Source organism: Pelophylax lessonae (genome assembly GCF_965119305.1).
Source record: "Pelophylax lessonae genome assembly, chromosome: 5".
Taxonomy (NCBI): Eukaryota; Metazoa; Chordata; class Amphibia; order Anura; family Ranidae; genus Pelophylax; species Pelophylax lessonae.
Genome location: NC_138772.1, coordinates 196906020 through 196920366, shown reverse-complemented (window position 1 = coordinate 196920366; position 14347 = coordinate 196906020). Strand labels below are relative to the sequence as shown.

The window sequence follows — 14347 nt, the reverse complement described above, 5'->3', positions numbered from 1 at the left end:
TACCAATACCTATTTGCGTACAAGGTGTTTTTTTTTTTTTTATTGGTTTTAAAGAGGTTAACAAATCATCAAAAGGACATATACAGTACATCTGGAAAGTATTCACAGCATTTCCCTTATTCTACTTTTTTTAGGTTACAGCCTTATTCCAAAATGAATTCAATTCATTATTTTCTTCAAAATTCTACAAACAATACCCCATAATTACAATGTGAAAAAAATTTGTTTGAAATCTTTGCAAATTTATTAAAATAAAAAGGCAAAAAAAAAAATCAAATGTACATAAGTATTCACAGCCTTTGCCATGACACTCAAAATTGAGCTCAGATGAATACTGTTTCCACTGATCATCCTTGGGATGTTTCTACAACTTGATTGGAGCCCACCTGTGGTAAATTCAGTTGATTGGACATGATTTGGAAAGGCACACTGTCTATATAAGGTCCCACAATTAATACTGCATTTCAGAGTACAAACAAAGCCATGAAGTCAAAGGAATTGTCTTTAGACCTCCGAGACAATATAGTATTGAGGCACAAATCTGAGGAAGGGTACAGAAAAATTTCTGCAGCACTGAAGGTCCCAATGAGCATAGTGGCCTCCATTATCCATAAATGAAAGAAGTGTGTAACTACCGGGACTCTTGCTTCAGAGGGCCGCCTGGCCAAATTGAGCGATCGGAGGAGAAGGGCCTTAGTCAGGGAGGTGACCAAGAACCCAATGGTAACTCTGACAGAGGTCCAAAATTTCTCTGTGGAGAGAGGAGAACCTTCCAGAAGAACAACTATCTCTGCAGCACTCCACCAATCAGGCCTGTATGGTAGAGGGGGAGTATCGCTTAGACCATGAGAAATAACATTTTTGGTCTGATGAAACAAAGATTGAAGTCTTTGGCCTGGATGATGAATAATAGCCTGTCGTTTATTTATAGCTAGTTAAGCTTAAAGGCAAAGTTGACCTTTTCCAGAGTACAGTCAATGCAGTCAAGAGACCCCAGTAAATGTAAAACATGCATTCTTTTTTTTTTCCAAGATACTTTTTATTGAGTTTTCAACAATACAAATAATCAAAAGAACAGTTTAATGTACAAGAATCGTGGTAGAACAAATGGAACAAATAGAAAGTAAATAAAAAGTACAAATCATACCAGCATAGCAGTCAGTGAAGAAACACAGAGGAGCGTATGTGCAAATTGTGGCTAGAAGATGACAGGTGAAGATAACAGGTGAAAGTGTCATGCAGACCTGCAGGGAAGTAGTGAACCTGATGGGTAGCGGAGTGGAGCCGGGAGAGGCCCGTGGTACGGGATAGGCAAGCGTGGGTGTAGCGTCAGTGGTAGTGGAGGGGCCTGCACCCCGGACACCCCCATGGGGAGATCACTGTGTCCGACGGCATACTCCCCCCCCCCCCCACCTATTGTTCTGCTCGTTTTTAGGAAATGCAAGATATGGAAGCAGGTAAATCGGGCCCGGAGAGGGAGATTGTGTTTGTTAGTTCTTCCAACGGGCTGCTGCCTACGTGTGCCGTCAGGTCGTGCAGGTGCGAGAAACCAAAGGGGCGTAGTAGGTGCATATTCAAGTCAGGGATGAGGTGGCGGAATATGTCTGCTTATATGGGTCAATAGAGGAGTGTCGTCTGGTGACTAATTTGGGGAATCTTCTCCATGCCAGTACTGACGCCTGAATGGTGGGGGGCATGTGTTTTAGAGTCAGAGGCGTCCAGTGGCCCGATAAAAGGAGCAGGGACAGGTCCCCCTCTGGGATTAGGGAGGCTTCCAGGTCCACCCATTTGGGAATGTTGCTGGTTCCAGGTCCACCCATTTGGGAATGTTGCTGGTTTGTTCCAACATCGTTGCCTAGTAGTAATTGAGAAGGTCCGGCAAACCAGCTCCCCCTAGAGAGTTGTGGAGTGAAAGGGTGCGGTGGGAGAATCTTGCTCTTTTTCCACTTCAGACATACGAGTGTATCATCCAAGATAGATTTGAAATGTGGTAAGCTGGAATGGGAGTTGGCAAGGACTTGAACAAATATAGAATCTGGGGAATAATGAACATTTTAATGGCCACAATTCTGCCAAACCACTATATCTCTTGAGGGGTTAAGTTAGAAAGATCTTTGTCTAGTTTTGCTTGGATACGCTTGTGGTTAGTGTGGACCATAGATGAAATTGAAGAGGAGAGGGTAATCCCCAAATAGGGAATCCCCTCGTCCTTCCATGAAAAGGTGAAGCACTTTTGAAGTAAGGATTTTGTTAGCCTGTCCGTGCCTAGGTTAAGTATCAGGGATTTCGAGGCGTTACCTTGTAGTAAGAGAGGGATCCAAAATGGAGGAGTGTGGTGTAGGCTGCCGGGAGTGACACTGCTGGGTTTGTGAGGGATAGGATTATGTCATCGGCAAACAAATTGAGTTTATGTTGCGTGTCGTGTATGACAAATCCCAATATGTCTGGGTGCGCTTGTATCGCTTCCGCCAGAGGTTCGATGGAAAGATTAAAGATGGTCGGAAATAGCAGGCAGCCCTGGCGGGTGCCATTGGTACTTGCAAAGTTTCTAGACAGTATGCCCGAGGCATTCACCCTGGCAGTGGGGCAGGAATACAAGGCCAGAATGACGCTGAGAATAATACCTTCAATGCTGATTTTTTGTAATGCCAGTTTCATATATAACCAGCAGAGAAGGCGTTCGGATGCTTTTCGCATAATGTATCAGGTTTACCACCATCCTGGTGGCATCAGACTTTTGGCGCCTTGAAATAAACCCAGTTTGATCTTTCCCTATCAGGGATGGAAGAATAGTCATGAGACGAGTGGCCAACAGTTTTGCGTATATTTTTACGCCCGAATTTAACAACGAGATGGGGCAGAAGTTTCCCGGGGTGTTTGGGTATTTGCCTTGTTTGGTAAAGTAACTATTTGGGCGGACAGTATGTCAGGGGGGAAAGAAAGCTTCAGCTTTAGCTTTATTATAGATGTCTGAGAGAAACTTGGATAAAAGAGGGTCAAAAATTTTGTAATATTAGTTTGGTAGTCCATCCGGACCGGGAGACTGGTTATTAGGTAGGGACCTAATCATTCTACTAATTTCCCGTTCAGTAATGGGGGCGTTCAAGGCGTCCAACTGCAGGGCTGTTAAGGAGGGAAGATTCAGTAAGGAGAGGAATGTTTGTATAGCCTCTATGGAGGGTTGTGGTGTGGAAGGGTCATTCTTCAAGTTATAAAGGGTTTCATAGTACATTGCAAATTCATCTGCTATTTCTTTAGGATTGGGGATATGGGCCCTGTCTGGGGTGCGGATAAGATGTGAGACCCTAGACTTGGCTTGCACTGCCTTCAATTTGGATGCTAGGTATTTCCCTGTTCTGTTGGCTCCCCCATAGTGGGCTACTTTGAGACGGTGGATGTGGTTGTCATACCTATTAATGGGGAGATTTCTCAGGGATTATCTGAGCTTGGTGAGAGAGTGGGAAGTAGAGGGTGAGGGGTCCCTTTTGTTGTGGGTTTCCAGGTCATGAATGGCAGTCAATAAAGCTTGTTGTTATACATTCTATTGAGTCTGGCAGTTTGTTGGATGCAGATGCCCCTAATGACTAACTCGTGAGCATTCCAGAGAGTGCATGCATACCCCACAGAGCCCTGGTTTTAGTACAAAAAATTCTTTGATATGATGGCGGAGAAGGTCAGAAGAGCTTTTCTCTTGCAGTACCCCAACTTTGCACCTCCACAGTCTAGACCTCACGGAGGCATCCTTCTCCTCTATAGTCAGGGAAATGGCGGCATGGTCAGACCACGTAATATCTTGGATAGAGGATTAGGACAACTGCTGGAGAAGCCACTGGTCCACCAACAACATATCAATGCGGGAGTACGCACGATGCCTGGAGGAAAAGAAGGTGTAGTCCCTCTCCGTCGTGTGGTGGCCCCTCCAGACATCGTAAAGTCCCTCCGCATGGGGCAGGGTTCTCAAAGATTGGTGGGCTCTACAAGCCCATGATTTAACATCTATCTCCGGATTAGCAGTGACAAAGTCCCTACAGATCAATACTTGCCCATACTTGACCTTATGAACAGTTTTAAGGAGTTTCTTCAGGAAGCGGATCTGGTGGGAATTCGGGGGGCGTACAATGAGACCAAAGTGTACGGGGAATTGTTCAGGTATCCCGTTAGAATGATGTAACGATCATCTTCATCTAGGAGGGATTCCTTGAGGGTGAAGTTGACAGAGTTCCTGATGGCAAGCAGTACCCCCCTCTTTTTTTCTAAAACACTGGCAAGAAAGAAAGACATGAGGGTAGTCTTTGTGAGAACATCTCGGGGGGTTGCAGTGAGGGAAAAGTGGGTCTCTTGGGCGCAGATCACATCCGCATTGACCGTGCTTCATTCCAGAGCGTTTGGCGGAGTAGTTGAGTCCTTTAACATTTAGAGAGACAAATTTAAGCTGCATGGCCGTAAGGAGGAGTCTCGCTGGGACATGGTGGGCTTAGAGTACAGAATGTCCGAAGTTCGGTAGAGAAAAAATTGGTGTGGAAGGCGGTCCGAATAGGTTGAAGGGTGTCATCGACATTGGGTCAGGTCTGCAAGGAGGTGTGTGTGTGTGTGTGTGCAACACAAATTCCGGAGTTGAGAAACAGAATCTGACTGCTAAGGCATTGCGTGCCAGATGAAAGTAAAGAACGAGATAAAACGAACAAATAAAAACAAAAAAAAGTAAAAAATGGGGTCTTGCCTGCAAGACGAGCACAGATACACTGTGATAACCAGACGTGGGGAGACCATAAGGTAGAGGTCCTGCCCGGGCCTCGAGCTTAAGGAGGAGAAGTAGGCTTAGGGCCTGTGGAGCCTTGGTGGTTTAAAGATTTTTTTGAAGAACGCTTCCAGGAGACTAGTTGTCAGTACTGGGATAGGTGGGCCGGCTGATGGGCCTGTTGAGAAGGCGGCAAGGATTCGGGGATAATGCCCCATTGGTACAGGAGCGAGAGGCCTTCCTCCAAAGTATGCACAACATGTGGAGTACCATTGTGAGTGATCAGTAAGGTAGCGGGGTGCCTCCATTTATGGGGAACGTTATAGTTCCGTAGAGCTTTAGTGATAGTCGCCAAGTTCTTTCTCCGTTGGAGGGTGTGGCGGGAGAGGTCAGCGAGTAGTTGTAGGGCAGCATTGCAGTCTGGAACCTGTGTGGCATTGTGGACTACTAACATGATTTTGTCCTTAGATTAAAAAAATGCATTCTCAGCAGTACATCCCTTGGAGCGTCAGAGGCAATGAATGTAGGTTTGGGGAGTCTATGTACTCTATAGACAGTTCCAGAGGGGACAGATCAGTGTATGATGAGTGTATTGTAAGAGTTGAGAGGGTGCAATAGTTTCAGGTATGCCTCTTATTTTAATATTGTTCCTTCTTGATCTGTCTGCCTGCAGGCTTGAAGAATCCCTATAAAATAACTTGGCGCTGGCTGACTAATTTTAAGGTTGGGCCTCTCCCGGGGTGCCCAGCAGGTGAGGGGAAGTGTTTTCTGGCGGGATGGGGGCTCCAGCAAGGCGGATGGCTGTGGATACACTCGAGGCCCGGCGGAGATCTCTTAGAATGCAGCCATCCTCGGTCGCGGTCACCACGCCCCCAAACATTCATTCCGTTTTACTGTCATACCTGTGAGCCATTTGTGTTCTCTCTGAAGGTGGACTGAAAAACTCCCAGATAGCAATACCCATGTTTTGCCTTGTTTCTAGGACATGAAAACTTTTCCCAAGTCATCCTCCTGGACAGTCACATGAGAGATGGCTCCTCCTCCTACAGGAAACACAAGCACAGTTAAGTTTAAAAGGCCGCCCCACAGTTCTTGTGTTTCCTGTCCTGCTTGCACAAGCATGGTCCTTAACATCCCCTGTTTGTTATTTTCAATTCCCCTATCCTGGGCAGACGTCCTGGGATACCTCCTCCTTCCACCAGCCTGGGCCGATAAGGATATCTGGCGGGCTGGTGCCAGTAATGGGGGCGAGGGAGGAGGACTTCCTAGGGGGAGGAGGGGGTCGTGAGAGCTCAGAAGATACCCTCTCCTCTCTCTCTCTCTCGAAGGGGCAGACGTGTGGCTGGAGACCTGAGGGCAGGTAGATTCCAGTAAACCTGCCTTAAAGCTTACCTTGCTCCAAGGGGACCGAGGAGAAGCCGACCAAAGAAGGAAACATGGCGGCCAGCCGGAGGCCGCGCTGAGCCGCTCGCCATCCCCTTCGGAAAGGTCATCCTCACGCTGGGCTCCCGGTGGAGTCTCCAGCGTGTACTGTAGCAGCCAGCGTCGCCGCTGGCGCGGCGGAAATGACGCAATTAAGATGGCGCCGCCACCGGAAGTGGGGCGGCGGCCATATTGGATGTGGGCAAAAGCGCCGGAAACGCTGGAAAAAGCGACAGCGAAGCTTTGGCGGGAAATTCAACTTCAAAAGGCGCCAGTTCACACAACAATCGGGCTATACTTGGCTACATTCAGCTGCTGCAGGATTCCTTCCCTCCAGGCGGTCCTAATGGCGGAGGACCAGTCCCTGCTACCAGAGGCTGTCACTTGCGGCCCCAGCCTGAGTATGGTAAGTGGAGGGAAGAGGAGGGGTAGGGTGCAACCCCATCACCCCCACCCCCCCCCCCAAAAAAAAGGGGGACTTTTTTCTTTGGCTTACCAAAGGGGGGGGGGAGACTCAAGGACCCTTTGAGGGGGGGAAAAGGGGGGGGGGAAAGGGGGAGGGAGAAAGCACACCCCAGGGACGGGCGATAATTGGCTTTATGCCTCTCTCTGCTTTCTCCATCTACAGCCCAAACCTGCAGAAGCTACAGACACGTTGGTTAAACCAAAGAAGAAGCACTGCCGCATCTGCGGGACAAAAATCCCAACGGATTCATACAAACCATTATGCCAAAAGTGCATTAAGAAAGTTATCAGCGAAGAATCCAAGCCACTAAGGAAAGATTTCCTTGATTTCAAGAAAGAAGTCACGTCCACGCTAAAATCACTACAGTCATCCATAGAAGGGATGAAAAGAGCAGACCAACCATCCACGTCAGGATACCGCACGAAAACGGCAAGGATTCAAATGGTCACAAGGCTAACGGAAGAATCCTCAGAATCAGACTCCCAAGACGAGGAAGGAGAACTCTTAGGAGGAGACAGTACAGACTCAGAAGAGCATGACAGTGAGGTACAGGAAAAAGTGACCAGACACCTATTCCGAACGGAAGAGACGGAGGAACTACTGAAAGCAATATATGTCACAGAAGACCTCCAAGAAGAGGAAGAACCAAGATCGGTAAGAGACCGACTATATAGAGGCCTACAGGTTCCGAAGACACGTACCTTTCCGGTCCACCAATCCCTGAAAGGGATCATCAAGAAGGAATGGGAATGTCCTGAAAACAAGCTTTTCTTCCCGAAAGCAATGAAAAAGAGATTCCCCTTTGAGGAATCAGTAGGAGTTTGGTCCAAATGCCCAAAAATTGACGCACCTCTAGCCAAAGTGTCAAAAAAGTCGGACCTGTCTTTTGAAGACATGGGCCACTTAAAAGACCCGATGGATAAGAAGATCGACGTGACACTTCGGAGGGCTTATGAGGTGGGGGCAGCATCTTTTCAGCCAAATATGGCAAATACCTGCGTGGCTAGGAACGTGTCCTTCTGGCTGGAACAGCTAAGGGGACAGCTGGAAAAGGTCCCAGGGAGCGAAGAGGCACAGGATTCCCTCCTCTTGATAGAAAAAGGGGTGGCCTATATGGCAGATGCAGCAGCGGAAGGGGTACGAATCGCAGCCCGAACCACTGGTCTGGTAAACTCTGCCAGAAGAGCCCTCTGGCTCAAAACCTGGGAAGGTGACTACGCATCTAGAAATAAGCTGTGCAGTATCCCCTTTGACGGGAAGCTACTCTTCGGCCAGGAACTGGATAAGGTCCTGGAAAGATCGGCAGACAAATCAAAAGGATTCCCCGCTAAAAATAAGGAAAAACAGAAGAGATTTTTTCGCCGCCCGAGAGGCGATACACAGCCCAAGGGAGGAAAACCAAATACCCAGAGGAAGTGGGTATACAATAAGGGCAAGGGTAGACCAAACAACCCCTTCCCCAATAACAGCAGCAATGTCAGCAAGCCCCAGTGACGCCAGACAGCCGGTAGGGGGGAAACTGAGATTCTTCTCCCCCCAATGGGAAGAATTCTGCACCAACCGTTTCATAGTACATATCCTCAAGGAAGGTTACAAGATAGAATTCTTGACAACTCCCCCTCACAAATTTCGGGTAACCTCCCTACCAAGATCATCACCAGCAAAGGAAGCTTGGGAAATATCCATATCGAACCTATTACAGGAGGAGGTAATAAAGGAAATACCCTTAGCACACCAAGGGGAAGGGTTCTTTTCCAGAGTTTTTTTAAGACTAAAACCATCAGGCAAACATCGCCTAATCCTAAATCTCAAGGACCTCAACCGAAGAGTAAGGTACAGGAGGTTCAAGATGGAATCCATCTTCTCAGTGAGGACACTACTTCCCGAAGATGCTTTCCTAGTAACCCTAGATCTCCAAGATGCCTATTTACATGTGCCAATACACATAAGGCATCAAAAGTTCCTAAGGTTCGCAACCAAATTGGGGTCACAAATACGTCTATTCCAGTTCCAGGCACTCCCATTCGGAATCTCCTCAGCACCGAGAATCTTCACCAAGATTATGGCGGAGGTAGTCCAGGACCTTCGAGTAAGAGGGATCCAGATAATTCCCTACCTAGACGACTTCCTGATATACGGCAAATCAGAAGCAGAAACGTTGGAAAATCTCAGAACAACAGAGGATTTCCTCACATCACTGGGGTGGGTGATCAACACCCAGAAATCCAACAGAATCCCTTCACAGGAGACAGTGTTCCTAGGTTATCGAATCAACACAGTGACACAAAAAATCCTGTTACCAGAGAACAAGATTGTGAAGCTCCAAGAAGCTACGAGACGCCTAATAGAGTTACGCCGTATATCAAGAAGAGACACTATGGTGGTCCTGGGCCTCATGTCAGCAGCCATCCCAGCAGTACAGTGGGCTCAGCTACACATGAGACCCCTACAAAAGACATCTCTTGAGTCACTGGAATGGGAAGACCTCAGAACTGGACGGTCTAATAACGATTCCACCAATGGTAAAAAAGTCACTAACCTGGTGGCTAAAGGAAGACTCCCTATCTCAAGGGAGGCTCTGGATGCCTACAGTACAGGTCAGGATAATGACGGACGCAAGCCTTTTCGGCTGGGGAGCCCACATAGGATATCAGGTGAGACAGGGAACCTGGTGCCAATCTGGGGAAGAAGTGTCCTCAAACATGAGGGAACTGGCGGCCGTAAGAGAAGCACTGATAGGATTCCAACAAGAGACAAAAGGAAAACATGTCCAAATCCAGTCGGACAACATGACGACAGTCTCTTACATCAACCACCAAGGTGGTACACGCTCAAAGCACCTGATGAGAATAGCGCAAGACATCCTATTAGAGGCGGAAGCAAACCGCTTATCCCTCTCGGCAGTGCACATAAAGGGGTCAACAAATGTGCTGGCAGATCTACTGAGCTGGAAGCACCTGGACCCAGCAGAGTGGGAACTAAATCAACAGGTTTTCAATCTGCTGGTACAGAAGTGGGGCACACCGGAGGTGGACCTGTTCGCCACAGAAAACAACAGAAAAGTAAGGTCGTTTTTCTCCCTACACAAGGAAAGAGACGCATTGGGCATAGATGCCCTAGCATTTCCCTGGAGCTTCGGCCTGGCGCATGCGTTCCCCCTGATCCAACTGATTCCGAGGACAATCAGGAAAATACATCAAGAAGGGACAAGGGTAATCCTAGTGGCACCCTTCTGGCCAAAACGAGCATGGTTCACTCCACTCTGGAAAATGGCGGAGGAAGAACCCTGGATTCTGCCAGTTCAGGAAGACCTTCTGGCCCAAAAGGGAGCACATCACCCTTCCAGTCAGACGCTACAACTAGCAGCATGGATCCTGAACGGAGCATACTACTAAATAAAGGACTATCTACAAGAGTCACGGATGTACTGCTCCAGAGCAGAAAACCGGTAACTAGGAAGATTTACAACAAGATATGGAAGACATACAGACTTAAAATGGAGCCCAGCAACAAGAATCTAAAAGATATTAGCACGGTGCTAGAATTTTTTCTAGACGGAGTAGACAAAGGTCTGGCCGTAAACACCCTTAAAGTACAGGCGGCAGCTCTGTCAATCTTTCTGGAAAAACCTATAGGAGAAGATCCTTTAGTAAAGAGGTTCTTCAAATCCATTTAAAGATCCAGGCCTAGCAAAGATCTTAGCTTGGCCCCATGGGATCTAACACTAGTACTACAGGCACTCACCAAAGCCCCTTTTGAACCATTAGAAGAATGCAACTTAAAGAATCTTACTCTGTGAGCGACCTACAGGCCCTTTCCATGAAGGAACCTTTCTTAAAGATTTTTCCGGAAAAATTAATCCTGAGGACGGACCCTCTTTTCCTTCCGAAGGTATCATCAGAATTCCATCGGACACAAGAAGTGGTCCTTCCATCATTCTGTCAAAACCCAACCTCACCAGGGGAGGAGGTTTTTTTCTACTCTGGACGTCAAGAGGTGTATCCTACACTACATAGAAGGCACCAGAGAAATCAGGAAATCAGCTAACTTATTTATACTTTTTGGAGGCACTCAGAAAGGGAAAGCAGCCTCAAAATCATCCATAGCCAGGTGGATCAGAATGGCTATCTGCGCAGCCTACACAGGGCAAAACAAAAGTTTACCAGCCGGCATCAAGGCACACTCCACCCGAGCGATATCAACATCTTGGGAAGAAAAGGCTGGGGCCTCAGCAGAGCAAATCTGCAAAGCAGCCACCTGGTCAAGTGATCTGACGTTTGTCAAACACTACAGGGTCGACCTGGTCTCCGCCCAGGATCTATCCTTCGGTCGCAAAGTGCTCCAGGCAGTAGTCCCACCCTAGGTATGCATCGTTGGGGTCTCATGTGACCGTCCTGATGGATGACTTGGGAAAGAATAAGTTATTACCTGATAACTCCCTTTCCAGGAATCCTCCAGGACGGTGGACCCCCACCCTATTAATAAATTGTATACTTAGAATTATAGTTTGAGCTAGTCGCTTAAGCAGGCCAGTTCATCTTTTTACAACTGTGGGGCAGCCTTTTAAACTTAACTGTGCTTGTGTTTCCTGTAGGAGGAGGAGCCATCTCTCATGTGACCGTCCTGGAGGATTCCTGGAAAGGGAGTTATCAGGTAATAACTTATTCTTTTGAAGCTCACTTCCATCCACTTCCTTGCATTACAGGAGTGAAAAACAATGTTTTTTTGCATCTTTGCAACAGGGCAGGATATGGGGATTGCAAACTGGTCATTTTTCAACCATGCTTCCAGGGGGACCAAGCTTCTGATTTAGTCAAACATACTCAAAGAGGCACTGGGAAATTTTAGACTTGCAAGTGAAGTTAAATGAAGGAAAATGTCAAACAAGCTCAATAGCTCTGGCAACGTAGCTCCCTTACAGCAAGGCTTACCTTGATGGGCACTCAACAGTAGCTCAAATCATAGCAGTACAGAAAATAGTGCCAGACCAAAATCAGATAAAAGAGTACAAGATAATTTTAAATGTTGATAAAAAGGCATATAAATCCATCAAAAGCATGTTAGGGACAAACAAGTGGTGTTCCCCTGAAACACGTTGGCTGTTTTTATAGGACTTTTTTTTAACATTTAAAATGATCTTGGACTCTTATCTAATTTTGATCCGGCGCTCCTTTTTGTATTTCTATGGGTAAAAGAAGGGACACCAAGCTAGAACCCTTCTGCTGAAAAAGCTAGAGCTTTTTTTGTAAAGGATATGCAATTACTAATCTCCATGGAGAATGAGTAAATTACAATTGATCAGTTGTGTAGCTCTTTATCCTGTTGAAAACATAACATATGGGTCTACCACATCAGTGAAAGCAGAGATTTTACACACACTCCCAGCTTCTACAGCAGCCAGTAGTATGTGTACATCTCCCCATACATTCATTACTTTGTTAAGGACATTTTAGAGCAGTACTAGGTAGGGTAATCTGCATTTTTGAGGGTTAGAACTGCTGCTAGAAACTGCAAAAATGTACTCGCCTCTTTAACCACTGGACTACCAGCCTGTAGTACCCCTTGCATTATTTTTCAGTTTACAGCTCTGTAATAATAGGACTGACAGTTAGTCATGCAATGCTGTACCCAAATGAGCTTTATACCATTTTTTTTAGATAGATAAAGCTTTGTTTTGGGGGCATTTAATAACTGCTGTTTTTTTACTACTATAAAAAGGGGGGAAAAAAGAGAAAAACAAAATTTTCCTCACGGTCTATTAACCCTCCTCTTATGTTAGGGTCAGAACCGACCCGTTTTCAGGTTTTGAATGTCTACAAGTATCACATAAATTTGTTTATTGCATCAAGATTTTTTATACTTTGTCAGGAACCTCTATTTAAACAATGTAATAGAAAAATAATCCTTTTCACTAAATTATAAAATACTGTGGTGAAAATTAAGACGTTCATGGTGTTAGGGTCAATTCTGACCCAGTTATAATATAGGATTTGAGGACACTAATAAGTGCCAAAACTGAAATCATAAACACTCTCTCTGCTTAGTAACACTGACAGCCAATCACCTCTCAACCCTGTGAGCTGTAGTTAGGGAGGGACCTATCTCTTTTCCTGCTTGTCTGCTTCTCTAAATAAAGTGAAGAAACATAGGACCAATACATTTCAGAGTTGCTGACTTTATTTTACCATTTTTTAAATTTGAAAATGAGAGGTATGCTATCAAAAGAAAGGTCTAAGGGGTCACACCAAAAATATTAAAAGCAATCTTTTCAAGGATAAAGAAGCCTAACAAGGTAGCCAAGAGGTAAGAAACAAATTTGATGATAAATAATTATTCAGAGGGTATTTTATGGCGGATTTAAAACACGGGTCAAAACCGACCCTAAACATCATGGATAATAACAGAATTCTAACATAAGAGGAGGGTTCACATGAAAATTCAACAATAGTACTAAAACCCCCTTTTTTTTTGGAAAACAGACACCTCAAGGTGATCTCGTTTTTTGCTACTACTGCACTAGATACAATAATTGTAAATGTCATTCACAGAAGGAGGCAGTGAAGGGGTTAATGTACAGATCACATACAGTGGAAACAGGGATGAAGGGGTTACTGATCAGATGGGTAGGATAAAAGAGGTAATGGGTTAGACTTTACAGGACACTAGAGGTAGCATTATATTATATATATATATATATATATATATATATATATATATATATATATATATATATTGTGACAGCAAGTCAGATAAATCTGTGGGTGTTGTCACAGACGGGAGATACATTTCTGCCTTGTTTAGACAATTCACCAATTACTATCAGGTGTTGGCTGCGGAGGTAGCCAGAGAGGTTTAAGGACGTTGGAAAGCTTCAGCTATTCAGAATGAAGAAATTAAGGCCTCTATAAGTTATCCAGAGGATAACTACTGATTGCTGCCTCCTGAGGCTTTTTGCGTTAAGGAGAGCAGTGAGCTGAGAGAGACTTCTGAAGGTGAGGTGGTTTTGACTTTTTCTGTGTGAAAAGAATACAAATAGACTATTGGTTTTCTGCTGTATGACCAGCGGTGTCTGCCCAGCAGTAGGTTGGGACAGACTCCATAGGTAGGTTCCTGTGTTGTGAAGGTAGACGCCCCAAGTGGCCAGGGTTTATTTTATGTTTGTTTGATTTATGCTGTTTGGATGCTTGCACTTGTTTAAACCATAGACCGTTGTTTTCAACCACTCCTCGGCTGTCTCTTTGTGTAGCGAACCCACACCAAGGGGTCACCCACACCCGCTACTGAGCCAACCCCTTACAATATATATATATACACACATTATGCATAAGAGAGAAGGGGGGCAGGAAAGAGTTAAAAAAAAAAAAAAGAAGGATCCTTGTGTCACTGCAACAGAATGAATGGATCAGCAGCTGCATACAGTAGCTGAACTATTCAGTCTGTGCCTGTTCATATATACTGGTCTTTCTCCTTCCCCCGCTGTGAGGGGAAGAGAGGGATTAGCACTGTAAGTAACACCATGTCATCGCTGTCATGACCAATCACATGGTACCCATTGGCTTGGATCGGCTGGGTACAGGGTCTCTTGTGTACCCAGCTGTCTAACGACCACGATAACCCAATGGATCGGCTGCCCAACAGCTGTTTATCCAGTGCCGTTTATAAACGGAACTTGATAAAGGGCCACCAATTCTCCACTGATAAACATACAACAGTACACAAGT

General features: G+C 45.7%; 1 protein-coding gene across 1 annotated transcript in view; it reads right to left on the bottom strand.

Moving 5' to 3' along the window:
- The window catches only part of VPS41 (VPS41 subunit of HOPS complex), a 493288-nt gene that overhangs the window by 365006 nt on the left and 113935 nt on the right, over positions 1–14347 (bottom strand). The gene's annotated exons all lie outside the window — the stretch shown is intronic.